General features: G+C 47.6%; 1 long non-coding RNA gene across 1 annotated transcript; it reads left to right on the top strand.

Annotated features, from left to right (window-relative positions):
• The first annotated feature begins 683 nt into the window (after positions 1-683).
• LOC128265964 (uncharacterized) lies at positions 684-2,234 on the top strand. Its single transcript, XR_008268981.1, has 4 exons — positions 684-829; positions 907-1,604; positions 1,671-1,997; positions 2,063-2,234. It is a non-coding gene; the product is annotated as an uncharacterized LOC128265964 (long non-coding RNA).
• The last annotated feature ends 21,220 nt before the right edge of the window (positions 2,235-23,454 follow it).

Here is a 23,454-nt window from a genome sequence, read left to right as displayed (position 1 = left end):
TCATCCCAGACATTTCGTGATCACACAGAGACTTCAACTTCCTTGCCAACTTGTAGCTGGCTCCGTTCAGGAACATGTGTCGTCCGAATACGGTGAAGAACGGAGCTTCTCCAGTTGCTGAATGGACCGCGTTGCGGAGGGCCACCTCAATCTCCGGAAGATACGCGTCCCATTCTCGATGATCTTCTTCTAAGTAGCTTCGGATTGCCGCCAACACGCTTTGGTTTACCCTTTCCGCTGCGTTGCTTTGCGGAGAGTGAACTGGCGTTTTGATGTGCGTGATGCCAAAGCTTTCCATCGCCTCCTCGAAGATCTTGGACGTAAACTGGCGGCCGTTGTCCGAATGCACAATTTCTGGAACCCCAAACTTGTAGAAGACCTCGTGAATGAGGAACTCCACTACATTGGAGGCCGATGCCTCTTGCATGGCTTTCAAAAATGTGTATTTGGAGAAGTGATCCACCACAATGAAGATGTAGGCCTGTCCCTTTTTCGACCTCGGGTACTTCCCCAGGAAATCGATGTACAGCTTCTGAAATGGCTGCTCAGTCTGGACTCTCTCACCGATACTAACTTGCATCCGGAAATTCGGGGATTTCGTCTCCTTGCACACTTCACACCTGCGTATGGACTCCCGGACTTGCAGTGCCATGCCAGGCCAGTAAAACTGCCGCCGTAGCTGCCGTTGGATCCGAATGTGCACGCTCAATTATGCTGTGGGTCAGACTCTGGGGAATCCACAACTTCCATTCGAAGCCTTCCACCTCGTCATCCAGATTTGCGGAAGAGACTCTCTTGAAGATGAGACCATCCACTATCCTCAAGTCAGGTAGGTTGGCCAAGTTTTTTTCCACTTCTTGTAACAACTCCGTGTACTCTTCTCCAGCAAACTCAGTGGTCTCGAAGCCGAGCAACTCTGACGGGTCCACCGTTAGCTCTTCAACACAACGCGAAAGGGTATCTGCCACAACGTTCTCGCTTCCTTTCCTGTGTTCGATGTTGAAGTCATATCCCTGGAGTTGCAATGACCACCGAGCCAGCCGACCCGAAAGGTCTTTCATGGACATGAGCCACTTCAAGCTGGCATGATCGGTGATGCACGTGAACGGCATTCCTTCCACATACGGCCGGAACTTTCGAATGGCCAGCAGGGCTGCGAGGCATTCTTTTTCAGAAACGGTGTAATGGACTTGGTGACGATTCATCTTGGCCGAGAAGAACGCTATTGGTTGCTCCTGGCCGTCTTCATGCCGCTGGAACAACACTGCACCGACTCCGATCTGGGATGCATCGCACTGGATGAAAAAGTGCCGCTTGAAGTCCGCATGTACCAGCACTGGCGCAGTAGTTAGGGCCATCTTCAGGGACTCTACTGCCAGCTGTGCTTCTGGACTCAAGGAAAACTTCTTATTTCCCGTCTTCTTCAAGGATTCCGTGAGCGGGGCAGCCAAAGTTGCGAAGTTCTTTATGAACCGACGGTACCAACCAGCGGTTCCAAGAAAGGCTCTCACTTCCTTCATGGTCCTTGGCTCAGGCATCCGCCTAATAGCTGCTACACGCCCTGGATCCATCCGCAGACGTCCTCCACCCACTATGAAGCCGAGGTAGGTCAAAGACTTGAAGCAAAACTTCGACTTGCTCAGCCCAATGGTTAACCCTGCTTCTTTCAGGCATTCAGCGACTCGGCGAAGATACTTCAAGTGGGTTCTTATGTCAGGCGCTAGTATTAGCAGATCATCCAAGTAGACGAACACATTCGAGCGGATTTCAGCTGGAATTACTCGGTCCATGAGTCTCACCAGCCTCTGTGATGCGTTACAGAGTCCGAAAGGCATCACACGGAACTGGTAAAGAGGCCGACCAGGAACCGTAAAGGCTGTGTATTCCTTGCTGCTCGTGTCCAACTCAATCTGCCAAAAAGCGAACTTCAAATCCACGCTGGAAATGTAGTACGTTTGGTCAATTCTGGACAGGATGCCGTCTATGCTGGGCAACGGGTAAGCATCTTTGATGGTCACATCATTAAGCTTACGTGCGTCTAAGCAGAGCCGGTGTTTTCCAGATCTTGATACTACGGTGGTGCGGTTGCTCCAGGGGCTTTTGCTCTCCTCGATGACTCCGAGCGCTAGCATCTTGTCGACCTCGTCCTCGAATACCGTCTGCTTCGCGGGAGACATCGGATAGGGTCGATCCTTGAACACTTTGGCTCCGTCCATCAGCTCAATAGTGTGCTTCTCCAGAGTGGTGGTACCTAAGCCATCCCTCTCGAAAGTCAATAACTGCTGCTTGATCTCCTCCAGCTCTTGTTCCTCGGCCTTGGAAAGCGTCCAGGACTCGGGATCGGTTTTCTCCTCATCGTCATCCTCGACCTCAGCGTAGTGCTCCATGTCCCTGGCGTGTAATTCTTCGGCCTTCTTCACGCCTTCCGAATCGATGGGGCCTATAATCGCTGGGGCCAGTCCGAATGCTTGCCAAAAATCCACTCCAAAATAAGCTGGCTGCTCCAGGTAAGGACACAAGTAGAAGAGAATGTGCTCTGTCCGTCCTCGGTATTCCACCGTTAACTTGACCCGTCCTATAATTGACCGATCCTCTCCAGAGGCCGTACGGACTGCGGATAAGTACTTCTGGACGGGCACATCCAAGGCCTCGACCAGCTCTCTGCCACCTTTTCCAAGCAGACTCACACTCGCTCCAGTGTCCAACAACCCCGTCAGTTGCTTGGTCAGGACTCGGACTGCGGCGAACGGTCTGGGATCTCGCGATAAACTGCGCTTCACGGCGGCCACTGCTTCGCGTCGGCAGTTCCGACGTTTGCGAAATCGGTCCCTGGCCTTTTGCACCTTGCAAGACACCATACGCTTCCCGCCTAACTGGTGCTCTGAGAAGATCCTGTTCCTGATATCTAGGTACCGACGCATCTTCTCCGCATAAGGTAAGTATTGTAAATTAGACTTATTGCTATTCTTAGAAGGTAAACATTTATTTAACTCTACCAACTCTTCTTCCCTGCGGAACTCCTGTCTGGACGCATCCTCTCCGACCTCTGATCGCCCAGCCGACCGTTTTCCGCACAATCCGGACATTTGGGAGACACGGTGTCTGGCTTCCCACATCGGTAGCAGAACAGTCTGCGTTCGGCTGCTGCGCAGTCACGGAACCCGTGATCCACGGCTCCGCAATTCCAGCAGCCGGCTCGGAACGGATTTTTAGGCTTCGCCCGCACTTCGTCCATCTCTTGCCACGGAGGATCCTCACCAGGATCTGGGCCAATCGCCTCGCTAACCTTGGCCTTCTCCGCCAGAGGATACCGCATCGGCTGCGTGTACGTGGTCCGTCCACGTCGTCCAAAACTGCGCTCCACCTGAGCACATCCATCGCGTAGACAAACCTTGCGATGCTCTCCCTCAAGTTTTTTTTAATAATCTTCACCAGCTGTCGCTCTGACAGTGGCCTTTTCAGTCGAGCCGCTAACTGCTGCATCGCGTGGACGTAATCGCCAACTCCTTCTCCGGGCTGCTGCTCCCTCTGCAGAAGTTGGTGCATCCGATCGTGCTCCGTCTGATGGCATCGGAACCTATTCATCAGCGAGGCTCGAAGCTGGGACCACCTGTCCACCCTGCAGTGACGCACGTGCACCCAGTACCACTCCCGAGCCCGCCCAGTGAGCACCAGGTGGAAGTTTCGGAGCACCTCTTGCCACGGGCATTGGCACTGCCGCTGCAGGAACTCCAACCGGAAGAGAAAATCTTCCACCGAGTTTCGCTCATCCTCCCCGTCGAAGGATACGCCCCACCGCTCAATTCGCCATTGCTGGTTGGCGGCTGCCGGCCCCACATTGGCATACAGACGCGGCTCCTCCCGGAACTCTGAGGCCCTGCGGTCCTCAACGCACCAGCTGCGGGCCGGGCCTTCGTCTCGGCGCGACCTGCCATGATCCGGAGGATACCCGGGACTGCTACTTTCCAACTCCTGGAAATCCAGCGGCCTCCTCGGCGGTTTGGGTGGCACCCTCGGCGGAGGTAGCCTGGAACCGTCCATGCCGGCGACCTGTGTGCTCTTTGGCACCGCACCTTGCGGGGCTTGACCAGGGATTCCCGCGTTGATCCTTGAATCCGGACGCCTTCGCTCGTCCGGCATGCTCTCCAGGGGAAGCTGAGGCCGCCGAGCAGCAGTCCTTAACGCCTCATTCATCAGCTTCATCATCTCCAGGAAGCCACTTCGGATCTCGTCCCTCAGTGCCTGATTGATCCCGCCTTCTTGGGCCTTCCGATGGGTCTCCGCCGCCTGTGCCAAAGCCACATTAACGGCCGACCTTGCCGCGGAATCCACAAAAGGATCGTGGAGTCTTGCGTCCTTATCTCCCAGCTGCAATAACTCATCCGCCGCGGAACCAATTCCCTCCATGATCTGCTGCTGCCTTAGGTCCTGCTGCAGCTCTGTGTCCTGTGGTCCTTTTTGCTCTTGTTGCAGTCCCTGGCGCAAACGGGCAAGCGGAGTCCTGGGCAACCCTTCCGATATGCGCGGCAAGCCAGCCACGGTAGCGACCTCCACATTCGTGGACCACATCTTTTCGTCGTCCTCGCCTGAAAAACCCTTCGACCGAAGCAGGTGATCATGCTTGCTGCCTTGTCGCTTTGACATCCTGAATTTTGATAACCCCTAACACGACTTCTGAACCCCGAATTCAACGTGCCAACCAAAAACCCAAATTATGTATAAATAAATAAATTGTGCTGTAGCTAGTAAGTGATAAATAATAAATAAATACGAATACTTATATTACCAGGCCAATAAATAATAATAACGAATAAATAGAACCAATAAATAATAATAATGAATAAATAGAACCAATAAACAATGAATAAATAAGAAATAAATAAGAAATATATTAAGGACCAACAAATACCTAAGGCTAAACAAATACACACCAATAATTAGCTCCTATTAAAAAAACAAGTCCCTCAAGACTAAATTTCTTTCTCTATCTTTTTTTTTTCCGGCTTCAATAAGGGGAGATGGAGCCGATCACCAGCCGGTAGACTCCGCGCCAGTCGTCTTGCGTCTACAATTTCGTCCGAATTTTCACTAAACAAGCCGCTCGTCAACTGAACTAACTTTCAGCTGTGCTGAAAGTCGCCAGTTAAGGACTTCGGCTGTTTGCAGGATCGCATAGGATTTCCTTTTGGACTTTGCGTTTTTCATTCAAGTCGCGGTGGCCGAGCAGCTCGTGACGACGTCACGGGTCACGACCACACATTTAAGTTTTGAACCGATATGATATGAAACGCAAATACCCAGAAAACGCAAGGATCTGCGCAAAACAAACAACTACACTGTAACCCCAAAACAAAACATTCATTAAAATTACGTTAACAAAAAAATATGTCCCTAATACCTATATCACAGTTTTATCACAGTTTTTGGTTTAACCTTTCGTGCTTATTGCACGGACGACCTGGAATGCGAATCATTCGATTTCCTTCGAAGAGGATGTCACCGCCAAATCACAGCTAATCCCTGTGAACTGTGCCTCGGGAGCAATTGTCCTACCTCTAGTGGACAGCCTCTCTTTCTTCCTACAAAATTTAAACAACTTTTCTCCACCAGTCCGCATCCCGGTGCAATTGCATGTGTGTCATGCAAGCCACCGTTCGTGGGCTGGCTGGAGATAATAAATATGCGAGACGCCGTCGACTCGGCTATCACATATTTTATTTGCTAATTTGGGCGCCATATTGTTACGGAACAGCATCTTTCCCGGAGGGCAGCGCCGGCTAGCCACGGAGTCCCAGGGCGGAGTACCCCTCATGCCCTGCAGTCCGAACAATTGATTCCGACTCATCGGACGTCTCACGTCACTAACTTGACGATTTACCATCTCTACCACAAAGCAAAACAAAACAAAGCTATATTTGCATCAAAACATTGACAATTGGACGAAATTGGTGGCTTTGATGTCCTTGCCACGACGCACCCACCCAACCTTGGGTGTCCCAAAAAGGATGTAGGAGGCATATATATAGTTTTTTATTTAAGATTTTATATACGTATTGTTAGTATCAGTTTAGAGAAGATTCAATAAATAAAATGCATATGTAAAAAAAAAAATCAAATTAGACACTTTATCCATCTCTTCTATTTTTGCACCTACTGCCAACAATTCACTTATTAAATCATCAAAAATTTTGAAATGGGACAAAAGCGACAACTCACTCGATAGCTTAAGGGAAAGCAAATTTTTACGAACTGCCAACTGCGACGCTAGACTTTTTCGTTCATATACCGCGTCTAAATTCTTTAGAATTTGAGAGCCGTTATGTCGCTTGTAGCAAAGCTAAAAAAGTTATTATCGCAAGTAAATTATCCGAATCCTACTGCAGTCACACAAGTTTCGCGTTCGTTAATACAAACTACTATTAAATTTTCATGGTGACCCCGGCGTAACAAGACATGAATGTAAATGAACTTAATAAAAAGTACCTGAAATCACTGAAAATATATATCTGAACCCACGATTTGTACCTGAAACCGTCTGTGATATTAGATTTAGGTTTATGTGTGTTAATCAGTGTGATGTCCTTCAAAGTATACTAAGAATTAAGAGTGACGCCACTGTGTCTGACAACATAAACCCTAATGAGTACAGACCAATATTCATTTAACCATACCTATCAAAGGTATTTGAGAATCTCATGGCTGAATGTAATGTACACTTGTATGCTGATGATGTCCAAATGTATGTGAGTCGTTCTTTAAACAGAATAAATGAATGCATAGATGTTTGTAACAGAGAACTTGAACGTGTAATTGAGTGGGCCGGCAACAATGGACTTGGGATCAACCCATCAAAATCAAAATGTCTTGTCATAAGTAAAGAACAAAATTAAAGTTCTATTTAATTGCATAGCCAGGTATATATTCAACCAACCACATTGAGATCACGTATCCGAATTTTCGCTGAAAATATTCGATATCTCGCTAAATAAATGGATAAAAATGCGAAACTTAATTTTTCTGCAAAAAATTATTTTCCAAAAAGAACTTTCGTATCTTTTCGAAAAACTTCAATTTACATCCTCTAGAAGAGCAAATAATCTTACTTGCATAAGACCTAGATCATTGACATCCGAAAGACAATTTTTAATTAATGCTGTTCGATCATGGAATCAGCTCCCAAACCACCTTAAAAATATTAGCAGTGCCACGCAATTCAAGATAAAATTACGTAAATTAAAGTAAAAATATAAGGCGACTTAGGTTAGTTTTTATGAAAATTAGTTTTAAGTTTAATGTAACAATTTAATATTTGCAAACTCTTAGTGACTAGCGCATTAACTTATAAGTTCCAAACTTGTAGCGTTAGAATAAAATTTTATAATAAATACAAATACAAATAATTGCAGTAGAGTTCACGATTTGTTTACCAATTCTTCTGTGAAAAACTATAACAATTACCAACAAACATACACAAGCAAAAAAAATTAACAAGTTTAATCTTCCTATTGTAGTTTATGTTCTTTTTATAGATTAAAACACAGGATTGGCTTTAAGTTTTCAGATTAATATTTTATACCGCAACACCAGCACATGTAATTACTTGCAGAAATTTGCACAGAATGAGAAAGAGCCAGCCAGTGTGTCCATAGAATATGTTTTTTATTAATACCTTAAAATACTTCCATTCATATTGTATTTGGAATATGGCATAAGAACAAGAAAAGATATTCCAACACGCCCCCTCAAGTATAAAATTTATAATTCATAAAAATATCATATAGTAATGTTTTATAATTTGTATATACTTGTGCGGTGTGCATTCTGGGAATAATTAACTAATCCAGCATTCGCTGCAAGGGTACGGGGAAAACTTATAAAAACCCGATCAGATCAGCCTTACATATGTTTTAAAAAAATTAAATTTTAGTAACTTATGTTTTACAACGAAACTATTTAATTAAAATATTTAAAAAGTAGCATCAGCAATCTGTAGATCAGTCATCGTGCATCCGCGGGCCCTGATAACATCCCTAGCTGTGTTCTAAGAAACTGTGCCGAAGCTCTGTCTAGGCCAATCACTTTTCTATTTAACTTATCTTTATTATCTTCAGGGTTCCCGAAAATTTGGAATGAATCTTTTATTATTCCAATTCATAAAAAAGGCTCAAGCTCCGATGTCGAAAATTATCGTGGTATAGCCAAACTTTCTTCCATGCCTAACTTTTTGAACAGCTGGTCACTTGTCAACTTCAACATATGTGTGCCTCCATCATCTCTCCCGCACAGCATGGCTTTGTAAAACAACGGTCGACCACTACTAATCTTCTCGAATTTTCTACTCTCATCCACCGTAGTTTCCTAAATAAATGCCAAACTGACGTAATTTTTACTGAATTCAGCAAGGCATTTGATTCAGTAAGCCATAGCCTTCTCCGTCGTAAACTATATCTTCTTGGTTTTCCACCTAATTTACTATCTTTCAAACAGAACTCAACGCGTTCTCTTCAATAATCAACTTTCCTCCGTCGTAAATGCTTTTTCTGGTGTCCCCCAAGGTAGTCATCTGGGGCCACTACTTTTCGTTCTTTTTATTAATGATCTTCCAAAAGTAGTGTCATTTGCCTCTACTCTAATGTATGCGGACGATGTAAAAATTTGCCTATCATTCTCTGACCAAATGCCATACCTTCGCCTACAGTCGGACATTGATCTATTACAATTATGGTGTTCCAACAATTGGTTGCTTCTTAATCACACTAAATGCAAATGTATGTCCTTTTACCAGACTACAGCCCACATACACTCTTACCATCTTGGAAACTCTACTTTAGAACGTATTGCGCAAGTAACTGTTCTTGGTGTCCTATTTGATAGCAAGTTATGTTTCAAAAACCATATTTCTGTCATCATTGGTAAAGCTAAGGGTGTTTTAGCCTTCATAAAACGTTGGGCCAAGGAGTTTGACGGACCGTTTACAACAAAGACTCTTTACATTTCCATGGTTCGCCCCATTTTGGAATACTGCTCATGTTTTTGGAGCCCTCAATACATTGATCAACAAAAATTAATCGAGTCAGTCCAAAAGCAATTTTTATTATTTGCTCTCCGACAGCTGAATTGGGACCCGGTGAGGCGTTTGCCACCTTACTCTTCAATGTTATTGTTAATTGACCTAAAGTCTTTAAAACATCGTAGAATGTGCAGCGGAGTAATTTTTTTGCATAAGCTTCTCATAGGTGAGGTGAATTCTGGCCTTTTCCTAAGCTATATTAACATCGCAGTTCCCTCAAGATTTACTCGTACTTTTCGACCTATTCACTTGCCAATTTGTAGATCCAACTTTGCGCTTCATGAGCCCTTTCGGGTGCTTTGTTCCAATTATAATGCAGTATACCCTGCAATATCTTTCGAAAATTCTATTGATCGGATATCATCTAACATTTATGCTTTTCTTGAATCATATAATATTTAGTTAGTTTTAAGTTATATATATTTTTAGCATATATGTGTAAGTTAGCAGTTCATTGTTGACTATAAATCAATAAATAAAATAATCTCAATTCAGTTCGTAACTCCAAAATGTAGCAGCAGGTAAAGATATCAGCAAGTTCTCTGTGCAAATATACTCAAGATATTTTATATCAACATGTTTGGCTCGTTTATGACATGAAGGGTTATTTGCTATACTGATACAGCCTTGGTTATCTTTGTAGATTTAAATTCAAGTTTCAAATTTAAATTTAAATGAATCGAAAACCAGAAACTCTAGCTACAGGAGCAAAGGTCTCTTCATAATCAACTTGGTATGTTTTAGTAAATCCTCGTGCAACTAATCTAGCCTTATATCTTATTGGATTTCCTAGTTTGTTGTAATTAACGGAAAATTCCCATTTGCTATCTACAATGTTATTATGTTTAGGCCTTTCTGTTATTGTCTATGTATTACTTAATGTATAAGCACATAATTCTGTTTTTATGACTTCCTCCCAAAACAATTTATCATTCCTATACTAAATTTCATCAAATGTATTTGGAACATCGTTAAAAACAGTGTGAGCATTTAATATGAATTTGTTTAAACTATATGTGGCTTTGTTTTTTATCTCTCACTTCTTCTACTCGTTATTTCAATTTTATCAGTATTTAATTGATTTCCATTTTTCTCACTCGAGTTGTTTGATTCCTTACTATCATTCAGGAAATCATCTCCCTTTCTTTTCCTACTCTCATTCAGAAAATTTTAATCAATTTCCTTACTATCATTCTGGAATTTTGTGTTGTAGTTTTCCTTTCATTCGGAAATTTTGTTTCATTAACTTCGTTCTATTTAGTTTCATTAATTTCCTAACTATCATTCGGGAATTTAGTTTAATTAATTTCCTTACTATCATTCGGAAACACTGCCTTAAATTTAACAGCTCTAGAATTAACCATATTGGTTTCATCGACAGCCAAATCTCTTGCAACGAGGAACTTTTCATTAACAGCACCCCACAATTGAAAACCATTTGGTTCGTAGCTTTCCTTTTTTGGTTTAATTGTGCACATAAATAGTTGCATTAAACACTCTTAAATGTTTTAAATTGGGTTTTCTATTATGCCACATTTCATACGGGGTCATCATACTATCAACTGTAACGACCTGATTTCTTATGTATTCTCGCTCGCTACGTTAACGGGCGGCTAGCTCAGAGAGGCTATGGGTTCGTTCCACCAAATTTATATTGGGTGATTGCCTTTGGCCAATGAATAACGCAAGAGTTCTGTTGGGATCGTAACGGTTTTTATTCGTCTCCTTATACAAGCCTCGCGGCTCTTCAGCTGCTGCTGCGGCGTCGCTCCTCGTCGGGACCGGCAAGGTGTTTCGCCTAGCAGGTAGAACGAGGTTCTGCCTTTTCGCCTAAGTTGGTCCGGATTGTGTCGGCAAGGTGTATCGCCTAGCAGGTTGAACTTGGTTCGATAATCTTCGCCCAGCCGCCTTTATCGCAGACTACACGCAACTTTCCCTAAACTGTCCTCGTAAGACTCCCCCAGACAGCGCTCTGAAAGACTTTTAACTTTCCCATGGCTGTGCTGCGTAAGCCTGTTTCCCAGACAGTTCCCCGAAAGACTTGAACTTTCCCAAAACTGCATCTCGTTCCTTAGACAATTCCCCGCGTAGAGTTTGAATTTCCCGCCCAGACATTTCTCCGTGTTTGAAATCACCATTCCGATTCCCCTCGTCTGGCCACTCTACTGACCCTATCTCGATCGCACTTATCGATAGTGGGTCGGGCCGGGCTTCAATGCTGGGACCCACTTTATTGGGCCTTGAACACCCGCACCCGCCCCCTGCTACCTTAATTCGGTAGCGCTGTCCTCCGTCCAGCATGAGTTTGGCCCACCTGCGCCTCCCTCGCTGCCGTCGCGCTTCTTCGGCCACCCGCGTCGGCCACTACGCCTCCGGAACCTCCGACCACGGTTCCGCGCCCTCCGACTGCTGTCTCCGCAGCGTCGGCCTCGCCCGTGGGGCTCGCGGCTCCGGCACGAGATCTGCCTCCGGTCTCCGGCGGTGATGGCCACTCCCACGGTCCCTTCTCCAGACCCTCCTGGGTTTCGCGCTCCTCCTCGGGTGTCACCTTCGGTCCCTCGAGATCGGCCGTCTCCGCGACGCGTTTCGCCGACTTTGCTCTCGGATCGCGCGGGTTCAAAGGCGGTGGGCGCTGCCACTCGATGGGCTCGATTGCCTCCAGCATCCGGGCCTCCTCCGCTGCCTCCTCGGGCGCGGGCCACGTCCATGTGACCGGCGGCTGCTCCTGCAGCGGTTGCGGCTCCCAAAGTGCGGCCTCCTTTGCCTCAGCGTCCCTCAGCCTCTGCTGCCACGCGTCGACTGCTGCCCTCCTCGCCACCGGCTGGGCCTCCCATTGTCGGACAGTGATCGCCCGCGCCTCCAAGATGCGAGCCCACTCCTTGGGCTTGCCCGACGGTGGTATCTGCCCTAGGCAGATCCTCCCCAGCCCTGCCGTCGCCCTGCTCAACCGGCGGAAGACCATCCGGTCCCTCGCAGCTCCTCGCGCCGCGTCGTCCTCTTCCGAGGACACCTCGGGACTGACGGTCTCCGTCCCCTCCTCCTCCTCACTCGCGTCCTCCTGTCCACTCTCGTCAGAGGAGATGTCGACGACCTTTCCGACCTCCGTCGCGCTCGGGCCTACATCCTCCTCCTCGGCCTGCAACTCCACGTCCGAGATCACCCCGGTGGACTCCTCGTCAGCCTCGCTGACCGGTGACGGGGATCGCGACACCAGGGGGGACGCCAGAAGCTGGAGGACGGAATCGGAGTCCCGTCTCCATTTCACCACTGGCTGTTCCCCGGCGCGCTCCTCCCTCACCTCGTGAGCTGGGTGCTGGTGCTACGTGCGCTCATGATGATGATCTTGTTTGGAAAGACCTGAACCATGCAGCGCCGTCGCTGACGAAACCTCGGTTCTTCCGCGTATCCTTGTTTCCGTTATTCGCGGAGACGTGTACCGGTAACGGGACTCGCTCTCCGCTCTGTGCCCGTGTAATGTTTCAAATTAACGGTGCCCTCCATGTACACGCCTCCTACGCAACCCGTGCATGTGTGCGTTTAGCCGGTAACGGAGCCTACGGCTATTTAACCCTCCCTGTCCCGCTCTCGCGCTCCTGATGTGTGCCTGTGTGTGTGCTTGACGGTTAATTTCGATACCGTGTATCGTCCTCCCCCTTTCTTTGGTTAGGGTACAGTGCTCCTCCGATACGCCGGATTTGTTGAGACTGCCCCTCTTTGCTTTGCGGTTTTAACTGGCTTATGTGCGTTTTTCTTTCTTTGCCCGTGTGTTCGTGCCGCAGGTTGCAAATAACCGGAGAGTCGAAATTAATTATTTAAACGGTCCCTCGTTTTTTGGGGCCAGTTTCGCCGCGAATCCTTCTGCCGCCTTGGATAGGTCTGGGTTTCCCTTCCTGTGCCGGTGGTTTCTTCATCAAACAACGCGCTCGGTAACCTGGGCTCTCTACCCTGCGTGATGAATGCCGGTGAATACCCTGTGGACTCGGCTACACTAGTGTTCACGACCAGCTGCAATTCTGGCTATTTATCGTCCCACGTTCTCTGGTCTTGTCCCGCGAACTGGGCGATCATTGTTTTCACAGTTCGATTGGCCCTCTCCATGCGATTTTCTTGTGGCGTGTACAGGGCTGTGAACTGGTGCCGTACTCCCAACTCTGTCAAGAACCGCTTGAACGCCCTGCTCGCGAATTGCACCGTTATCGGTGATCAAGACCTTCGGCACGCCGTACCTTGAGACAATCCTTTCCCGGATTGCCTTTTCCAGCGTCTCTGTGGGAGCCCTACGCATTGACACTATTTCCGTCCACTTCGAGAACCGATCTTCGAGCACTAGTAGCATCGAGTTCCCGTGTTTCGACCGAGGAAGCGGCCCAACGAAATCGGCGCATACTGTGGCCCAGGGCTCCTCTGGGATCTGTGTGAGCATTTTTCCGGCTGCCTGGAGCTGACTGGGCTTGTACCTGTGGCAGCTCTCACAGTTCCGCACGTGCTTCCTAATGTCATGGTGCATGCCCGGCCAATAATACCTCGCTGCCACCCTCGCGATCGTCTTCCGGCTGCCCATGTGTCCGGCCGTCGGCATATCGTGGTTCTCGGCCATGACTCGCTGCCTTGACCCGATTGGTACGCATAGCTTCCATGCGACCACATCCTCGTTGCCCGCTTTGTGAGGAATGTGCCGGTACAGCCGGTCGGCCTCCACTAAACAGTCCGGATATTTTTGGGGGTTCTGTACTATTTTGCCCCTTATGTCCCTTATCCAGCTACATTCGGCTTGTTTTGCTGGCTGACCAGGTGGCTTCGTTTTCAGCCTTCTTCAGGTTTCAGGTAAGGGCAGACGCGACAGTGCGTCCGCCACAATATTCAGCTGGCCTTTCCTGTATGTGATTTCGAAGTCGTATTGCTGGAGCTCCAGTGCCCACCGTGCGATTCTTCCGGTTGGGCTCTCGATGCTATTCAACCACTTAAGGCCATGTGATCTGTTATCACTTTGAAGTGGTATCCCTCCAAGTATGGCTTTAATTTCCTTATGGCCCACACGATTGCTAAACATTCCTTTTCAGTGGCCGAGTAATTCTTTTCCGACCCGTTTAGGGTCCGGCTGGAATAGGAGATCACCCGCTCACCCTGGTCGGGCACCCAGCTTATAATCGCTGGCATAGGTCTTCAGCACAAAAGGCTTTGTAAAATCCGGGCATGCCAAAATTGGGTCGGCGACCAACCTTGCCTTGACAGCTTCAAAGGCCTGCTGGTGGTCGTCGATCCATTCCCACTTGACACCCTTTCAGAGAAGGGCGTTCAGCGGATGCACTAGCGTGGCAAAATCTGGCACAAAACGCCTGTACCACGACGCCACTCCCAGATACTGCAGCAGTTCTTTGGCAGTTGCCGGTGGTTTTAGCAATGCTATCGCTGATACCTTTTCCGGATCCATCCCGATTCCTTGGTCTGTAATGCGATGGCCTAAGTATTGAAGTTCCTTCCTGAAAAACTTACACTTATCAGCGTTTACTTTCAGGTTCGCCGCTCGAAGTCTTCTAAATACTAGCGTCCGTCCGATGACGATTATATCATGCTGATACGAGAAAGCGTGCGGCATCATTTCGGGTCCAATTACCTGGTGCAACGCCCGCTGGAATGTTGCTGATGCCGAGTGTAAACCAAAAGGCATCACTTTCCATTGAAATAGGATTTTCCCTGGCACTGTGAATGCGGTGTACTGCCTGCTGGCTGCCTCCAACGGTATCTGCCAGTACCCGTCCTTTAAATCGAGGCTGCTAATATATTTAGCTTCTCGGAGTTGGTCCTGGATGAAGTTGATCATCGGCATTGGATATGCATCCTTCACGGACTTTGCGTTAATCTGCCTGAAATCCACACAGAGCCTCCATTTCCCGGTTTTCTTCCTCACCATGACTATTGGTGAGCTGTACGGACTCCTTGACGGTTCGATGCAGCCCTTTTCAAGTAGCTCGTCTACTTTGGCGTTGATCGGTCTTTAAAAACTGGTCCACATCCTTTTCCGAAAATCCTTTCGAGGCTTCCACGACTGCTACCGACAGTTTTTCCTCCAGCCAGCCTCTGTGTCTGTCCCTCGCCGGTATCACCACTCTGTGACCTGCGCATTTCACCTCGGCTCCGATTTTGGTGAGGAAGTTCCATCCTAGCACCAGTGAGTCGATCAATTATGGGAGGATCAGCAGCTCCATTGACACTTTTCTTATGCCCAGTCCGATTTGAATTTCTAGCTGCGGTTTTACGTCTCCGCATCTACCGTCCGCCATCCGTACTTGCCTCTTTGTGGGTCCAACCTATCCTGCCGCATGCAGCCTGTCCGCCAGCTCTTTGCTGATGAAACTCGCTGTCGCGCCGGTGTTCACCGTGGCCTTAACATTCGCGTCACCTATGAGCACTGTGGCGGACAGTTGCATTTCTTCCGCCTTCAGGTTCCCCATTATTTTTGAGAGGCAGCACCTTACGATCCCTGGGCGCCCCTCGGAGGCTCGTTGCGCGTTGCGCGTTTCCCGAACAGCACTCCACCGTTCGGACGCCTATCTTTCCGCATCGCCAGCAGAACGTGAGTCGCCGGTTCCGGCACTGCTTCGTCCAATGGTCCGCGCCCCCGCATCTGCGGCAAGCGTAGGCCGGATTCTGGGTAAATCCATTGCGGTCGGCACCGGCTACACACCGCACCCTGCTCTGCCCTTGGCCTTGGCACTGGGCGGTTCTGTGTCCTCTGGACAGCGCCATCAGGGTGTCCAGGTGCCGGATAAACATTCAGAGGGCCGGCGTGCTGTTCTCCCTTATCCTGTTCAGAACTTCTTTGGCAGACATCCCCAGGGGCCGCATCATCGTCTGCATGTCCACCATGTAATCCTTAAATTTTTCCCGTATGTCTGCCTCCGCTGCCTGACCTGATCCGCTAGCTTCTCCATGTAGCCTCGAGGGAGGAAATAGGCTTGGAAGCTGAATATAAAGTCTTTCCAGTTGTCCCACTGCCGGTTGTTGGCTATGAACCACTTTAGGGCTCTGCCCTGCAGCAGCTCCGGCATTGCTCGTGGGATCTGGTTTATATCCAGACCATATGTCACGGCTGACCACTCCACTCGTCTCCTTATAAAAGCCTCGCGGCTCTTCAGCTGCTGCTGCTCCTCGTCGTTGTCCTCTGCGGCGTCCGTTTTTTACCGTTTGACCTTGTTGCCCTTGACTCTTTCGGCATTCTCGCCTCCTTCGCTGCTGCTCTGCTTGGAGTTCTGTTAACTAAATAAGTTGCATGGCACGAGCTTTGTAACGGTTCTAATCATCCTTTCTGAAACCATTAAGTTGCGGTGTGTGTGGCACTGTTAAGTGATAAGTAATACCATTCCTACCACAAAACTGACGCATTTCATTTGAGAGGTATTCTCTACCATAGTCTATGTACAAATTAACAATTTTCAAATTAGAATGAGCTTCACTTTTCGCTACAAATTAATACATCAAATTTGTGTTTTGTAAGTAAGTTACACAATAGTTTGTAAACTGATCAACAAAGATCACAAAGTAATTCTTTTCATTTAGAGAAACTGGAGTAATCGGACCACAAACATCTGAGTGCACTACAAATAGGGGTCTTTGAATGTGGGTCTTATCTTTAAATTGCTGAAACGGTAACCTTGCTTGTTTTTCATTTAAACATGATTCGCAAATTTCATGGAATATTTCTAAATTATTTAAAAGGGTGTTATCAACAAATATATTTTTTCTTTTTATTTCTAACAGTTTGCCATTGATTATATGGCCAAGCCTCTCATGCCATAATCGAAAATTATTTTTATGTTTCGCATCTAGGGTAAATGCCTGAAGCTTAACATAAGGTATATTGTTTAAAATTCCTGTGTTCTCAATCACCGTCAACCCATTTTTAAAAATGGTTACACCATTCTTGTCAAATTTGATAGACATTCCTGCCTCTTGTAGGCACTTTACCGACATCAAGTTTCCAGCAGCTTGCTCGGAATACAGCACGTCCTCCAATTATTGCTCAGACGCACGATGCCAGGCTTAGATGCGAAAATATATTCGCCTTGCTTAGCCACAGCAATCTTCAATGGCGGCACCAAATCCATAGTATCGGCGTATTAGATGATCGCTTGCACCGGAATCGAGGATAAATCCACAAATATATATCCCCGGTTGGTCTTCCACTTCTTTCACCATGAATGCAAAGATGTTGCGGTTTTAGCAGTTTAGCATTGTTTTATTCTTCCTAGGAGCTCAGGTGTAAGAGTTCTGGTTCCTAAGATTTTAAATCTTATACTTGCTAAGTATAATGATGTGTCTAGAGGTTTCGTCCTCTATGTCGCAGAATCTGCAAGTTCTACTGCTGGTTATTCCCATCTTACCTAGGTGACTTTTCAGTCTACAGTGCCCGGTTAGTAATCCGGTAACGATCCTAAGTGAATTTTTCCCCAGTTGAATAAGTTCCTTGAACCTCTTCTTGTTATAGTTATTTATTTGAGTTTTGGCTTGCCTTAGGCCTGGGGTATTTCTCCAGTGTTCTTGTCTCATGGCGCCTTCCACTTTCCTAAGGTATTCTTTTATAGTGTGCCTCCCTATGCCACAGTAGGGCTCTGGGCCTACCAGGGGCTGTTCGGCTCCTAGTTTTGCCATTTTATCGGCAAGTTCATTTCCGGATATATCCTTATGTCCCGGAATCCATCTGAGGGCCAGCCTGTTTCGGCTGCCCAGTATATTTAGCTTACTCTTCACCTCTAGGACTAGCTTCGAGCGGATTTTGTTGCTATGTAAAGCAGTAATTGCTGCTCGGCTGTCCAAAAGGATCGATATGTCCTTTTCCTTGTACCCACGCTGTATGTTGAGCTCCGCACAACGTCCAATGGCACATACCTCAGCCTGGAATATGCTGATGTATTGGCCAAGGGATTCGTGGTATTTTATGCGAGGCCCTACCACTCCAAGGCCCGTGCCTTGTTGTGTCAGGGATCCATCTGTGTACTATGCAATGGTGTGTTTAGCCATCGGGTGCACTTCAGACAGTGTGGTCCAATCTTTCTTATTGCCTAGGTGTGCTGTGAAGTTCTGCTCGAAGATTAGTTCGGCTGTCATTTCATCCCTAGGGTGGAGTATTAGGGGCACCTCACCTAACAGATTAGTCGCATCCCTGTTATTTAGAATGCAACCACTACCTGTGCCCTCAGTGCTTATTCTCAGGAGTGTAGCTTTGCATTGGTTATCAATCACATAGTGGAGTGGTGTTAGCTCCATCAAAACTTGTAAGGCAGTTGTAGGACAGGTCCTCATTGCCCCTGTCATGCATACGCAGGCAAGTCTTTGTAGTTTTCCTAGCTGGTTTTGCATGCTGATGAGCTTAGCTCGTTTGCCCCATGCAAGTGCTCCGTAAGTGAGGATTGGTCTCACGATCATTAAGTATAGCCATCGTATTATCTGAGGCCTGGTTCCCCAGGATTTCCCAGCAATTTTCCGACAGGTATAGAGTGCTCTGTAACACTTTTCCAATGTCTTTTGGACATGGGAAGCGAAAGTCAGTTTACTATCTAAAGTGATTCCTAGATATTTAACCTCTCGGCTAGTTTCTATAGGAGTTCCTAGCAGTGAGATTTGTCTCATTCTCTGTAGTTTGTACTTCCTTGTGAAAGGAACGATGACTGTCTTAGCAGGATTTAAGTTGAGTCCAACCTCCCTGCACCAGTCCAGCGTTGTCCTTAGTCCGAGTTGGACGATGTCGCAGAGTGTCGCTTCAAATTTGCCTCTGGCGATTATCACGATGTCATCGGCGTATCCCTGACATTGAATTCCTTTTCCAGCAAGTTTGCTGAGAAGGTCATCTACTAGCAGACTCCATAGCAGAGGGGACAGTACTCCTCCTTGCGGGCAGCCTTTGCTGGTAGCAATTGTCACTCTTTCCGAACCCAGTGTACATGTTGCTTGCCTGGATTCAAGTAGGTTGCCAATCCATTTGCTCGTAGTAGTGTCTATGTTCCTTCTGGACAGGGCAGCTCGAACTGCATCATGTGATGTGTTGTCGAAGGCTCCCTCTATGTCTAGAAAGGCACAGATAGCTATTTCTTTGCTGTCAATTGCCCCTTCTAGGGTGCGACATAGTTGATAAAGTGCAGTGCCTGTTGAACGGCCTGCTCTATATGCATGCTGTGTGTTTTGCAGCGGACAGTCTCTGAGAGCTGTTCTTCTGATGTTGTAGTCTACCAGTTTTTCCAGCGTTTTAAGACAAAACGAAGTTAAGCTGATAGGTCTGAAGGACTTTGGGCTGGTGATGTCTTTCTTCCCGATCTTGGGGATGAAGACCACCCTAGCGCTGCACCATGCACTTGGGATATACCCAAGGGCTAGGCTGCTCACCATTAGTCTTCTTAGGCGGGTTAGGAGTAGTTCCTGCCCCTGCTGTAAGAAAGCTGGAGAGATCATGTCTAATCCCGGTGATTTAAATGGTTGGAAGGTTTCAATAGCCCATTTGAGTTTCTCGGGCGTAACTATAGATTTGGCTGCTGCCCAGTCACTGGCTACTGTCCTATTCCCCGGGTAATGCGTGTCAAATAGCAATTCTAATTTCTCCCGATCCGAGGAGGTGAAGGTGAAGGTTCCCTTTCCTCAGGGCTAAATTACTATCCGCTGCACGTTTAGCCATTGCTTTTTGCAGTCTCGCGCCCTCGTTGACGTTACTTATTGCCTCACAGAAGTTCCTATAGTTTTTCCGTTTGGCCTTCCTGATCTCTTTGTTGTAGAGCGTCAGGCTTTGCCTGTATAGTTCCCAGTTTCTATCAGTTTTTGGTTTGTTGAAGAGCTTCCGAGTGGTTACTCGTAGTAGTTCAAGACTAGCATTCCACCATGGTGCGTCTGTTTCCCGCCTCTGTCTGCCTAGAGGACAACTGTCTTCAAAGGCATTTACTATCTTGTGGCCCAGGTTGTCTACCGCTCTGTCTAATTCCAAGGGATGTCTAGGGTATCCTGACGGTTCGTTGGAAAGATTGAGCTCTAGAGTTGACCTGAATTTGTTTCTTTTAGGGTTACATCTTTTTGTTTTGAAGGCTACTTCAAACAAAATTGTCCTGTGGTCTGAAATTGATTCTTCTGGTGACACATGCCAGTTCTTAATGTGGTGTTTAAAAGAATTGGTTACTAGAGTTATGTCTAGCACCTCTTCTCGTACCCTAGTAACAAATGTCGGCCTGGCGCCGACATTACAGATCTCTAGGTTATTGTTTAAAATAAATTCTAGTAATTGCTCACCTCTGTTGTTGACATCCGTGCTACCCCAGATCACGTGATGTGCGTTGGCATCACATCCTATGATGAGGGGGATCTTGTTCGTCCGGCAGTGGTCTACTAGCCCGGGTATTTCTGGCGGTGGACAGGCCTCCTCCCCGGCAAAGTAGGCGGAGGCCACTGCTAGTTTCGGTGCAGCTTCTGTGCCGTTGATGGTTACGGCGACGCAGTCTCTGCTCATGAACTCTGAAAAGATACTATAATTGATATCTTTCCTTATAACGATGCATGATCTGGGAGGTGATCCTCCTGGATCGCATATTACCTTAATGTCCTTCGTGTACAGGCCTTTTATGCCATGGTGCCACCATGGCTCCTGTACAAGGGCTAGCCCGAGGTGTTGGGAGGTGAACATCATCGCCAAGACAGCAGATGCTGCTTTGGCCCGATGGATGTTTACCTGGGCTAGCCGAGTGCTGCATGTTGCAGCCATCACTCCGAGGTTTGATGCTCCGTGAGGTCTGGTGAAGAGAGAGAGCAAGTCTCTCCACCACCGGCTATCACGGTAACCTCGGCTTCTTCGCAGCTTTCGTCCAGGAGGAGCTCCTGGGCCAGCTCTTGGGATGACATAGGGTGTCCATCCCCTTGGTCGTCCCCAATGTCCATGCTGGTGATGGATTGTTCATCCTGTTCACCACTCTGTGACTTCGGCTCCACATTCGGTTGTTCGAGGGTATCCTCGACAGCCTTACATGTGCCGTCATTGGGCGTCTCTTCCGGAGCTCTCTTGGTCTTTTTCAGACCGCTCACGGTGACGTGGCCAAACCGGAAGTTGAGTTTGTGGTCACGCTCCACTATCTCATCCCTTCCGGTCTGGTCCATCCCTACGACCAGGAGTGCACCAGCTCCGTCGTTCTTCCTGGAGATGACCTTCCAGGCGTCCGTCTCGACCCGGTTTTGGAAACCAATGAAGGCCAATATTTCCTCATTGGTCCGGTCGGAGCTCCTCGGGCAGAACAACGTGGCGTTGAACGCTGCCGGGATGTCTGCTCCCGTGCGGGTTTCTAAGGGTACTCCCTTCCACGTCCGCAGCTGAGGTACGGCAATCTTGAGCCAATCAGCTGAGCCTTCATCCAGGCAGTCGATAATCAGGTAACCCACCCTGAAGTGGATTCCCCTGAACACGACGGGACCGCTCCACGCTGACGTGAGCATCTCGTCCATGACCGACTCCTGGAGCCCGGATAGTTCCCCTGCGGTCAGGCTGGCCGCCGGGAAACCCTCCGGGAGTATAGCCACCCTGATGAGGGTGGCTTTCTTGGAAGCCTCCGCGTAAGTCGGACGGGGTCCGATGACCGGTGGTGCCGAGCTAGAGGGTCTTCCTCCAGCGGTTGTCAGCTTCTGGTTTTGGTGGGGCTGGGAAGGTATCTTCCTGGCCTGCACTTTTGCCTTTTCTGCCGCTGCTGCTGATGTGCTAGGCCCCTCTTGCTCAGGGACCCGTGAGGACGTCTCACTAGCCCCTGGGCCGTGCCTAGACCTTTTGGGGGTGTCCGTTGGTGGTGTGCGGCTGGTGTTCAGCCGTTTGCCAGCCGGTGCTGTCCCCAATGCCGGCTGCTCCCTCGGCTCCTTTGCCTTCTTCAAGGCCTCCTCCGGTGTCATGCCCTGCAGGAGGTACCTCAGGTACCACTTTACCTTTGACCCTGGCAGGCCACTCCTGTTGGGGTCGTCCAGTCCTCCGGGCTGTTGCGGAGAAGTATGTGGTCCGCCCGGGCAGAGATCCGCCGTTCCCGGGTAAGGCGTACTTAGGACAGACGGTCGCCACTTGCCTGAACCCTCCGTTTGCGACTGGGCTATTTGTTAACTCGAGCCCCCAGCCAGGCTGACTATCGGCACGGGTCGAATGACACCTTAGTCCGGCACCGAGGTGAGATGTGGGGGATAGGATGGAGGTAGGTAGTTGTGAGGGAGGGGGTGTGTAAGGCTACGGTGTTAAGACGGCCAAACAAGCGTCTTGTCGGTATACCTCCATCGGTATACCCGCTGTTTGTCCGGGGTTGCTTATTTGCTTACGCTTATTCGCAACTAACCTTCCCAGAAGGTCGTTCGCTATCCGCAACCTGCGACCCGCCTGGTGGCCTCAGCTAAGCCTCCCTTCGAACCATCCCACTAGTTCTTGAGGACCAGGTATACCGCGTCTAAGTTCTTTAAAATTTGAGAGCCGTTATGTCGCTTGTAGCAAAGTTAAGAAAGTTATTATCGCAAATAAATTATCCGAATCCTACTGGAGTCACAAAAGTTTCGCGTTCGTTCATAAAAACTACTATTAAATTTTCATGGTGACCCCGGCGTAATCGCAGTAGAGTTCACGATTGGTTTACCAATTTTTTCTGTGAAAAACTAGCATACAATTATTCGTGTCGGGCTGGCTAAAAAATTAAAAAGTTTAATCTTCCTATTGTACAGGATTGGCTTTAAGTTTTCAGATTTATATTTTATACCGCAACACCATCACATGTAGTTTACTTTCAGAAAGTTGAACAGAAAGAGAAAGAGCCAACCAGTGTGGCCATAGAATACGTTTCTTATTAAACCTTAAAGTACTACCATTTATATTGTATTTGGAATATGGTATAAGAACAAGAACAGTTATTTTTGTATAAGGAATAGGGGTATTCCAACACTTCCAAATCAAATTTCGTCGCTGGAACTTTTCTGCCGTTCCTTTGGTTGTTGCCCAAGACGTTCTTCTGCAACTTTAATTGTTTAAATTGCTTCTTCAGTTGGAATATGGATTTAAAAAAGGAAGTTGAAATTGTCGAGTCGGCCAACCAGGTTTAGAGTGCTAAAAGTTGAAAGTTAATCTGTGGCGTTTAGTTAATTTTGTTTTGGCCCATATTTAAACTTTTTGCATTCCTGTAAAATCGGTAGATAGTGAAGCATTCTAACCAAGAAATAAGAACAACCAAACTACTGCAATGAACATATTATATTTCGAATTATATGTGAATCGCTTTGGCCCATAGACAAGCCATAAAATACTCGTCGTCGACCCAATTAGTGCGCACCAATTTAGGGTATAAATAAAACAGCTGGAAAAATTGTGAAAAGTGTAGTTCTCAAAAATTAGCGGCAAAAACTTTCGC

This window comes from Drosophila gunungcola, unplaced genomic scaffold, assembly GCF_025200985.1.
Source record: "Drosophila gunungcola strain Sukarami unplaced genomic scaffold, Dgunungcola_SK_2 000190F, whole genome shotgun sequence".
Classification (NCBI taxonomy): Eukaryota; Metazoa; Arthropoda; class Insecta; order Diptera; family Drosophilidae; genus Drosophila; species Drosophila gunungcola.
The sequence above is the reverse complement of the archived record's forward strand: the minus strand, read 5'-3'. Positions and strand labels throughout refer to the sequence as shown.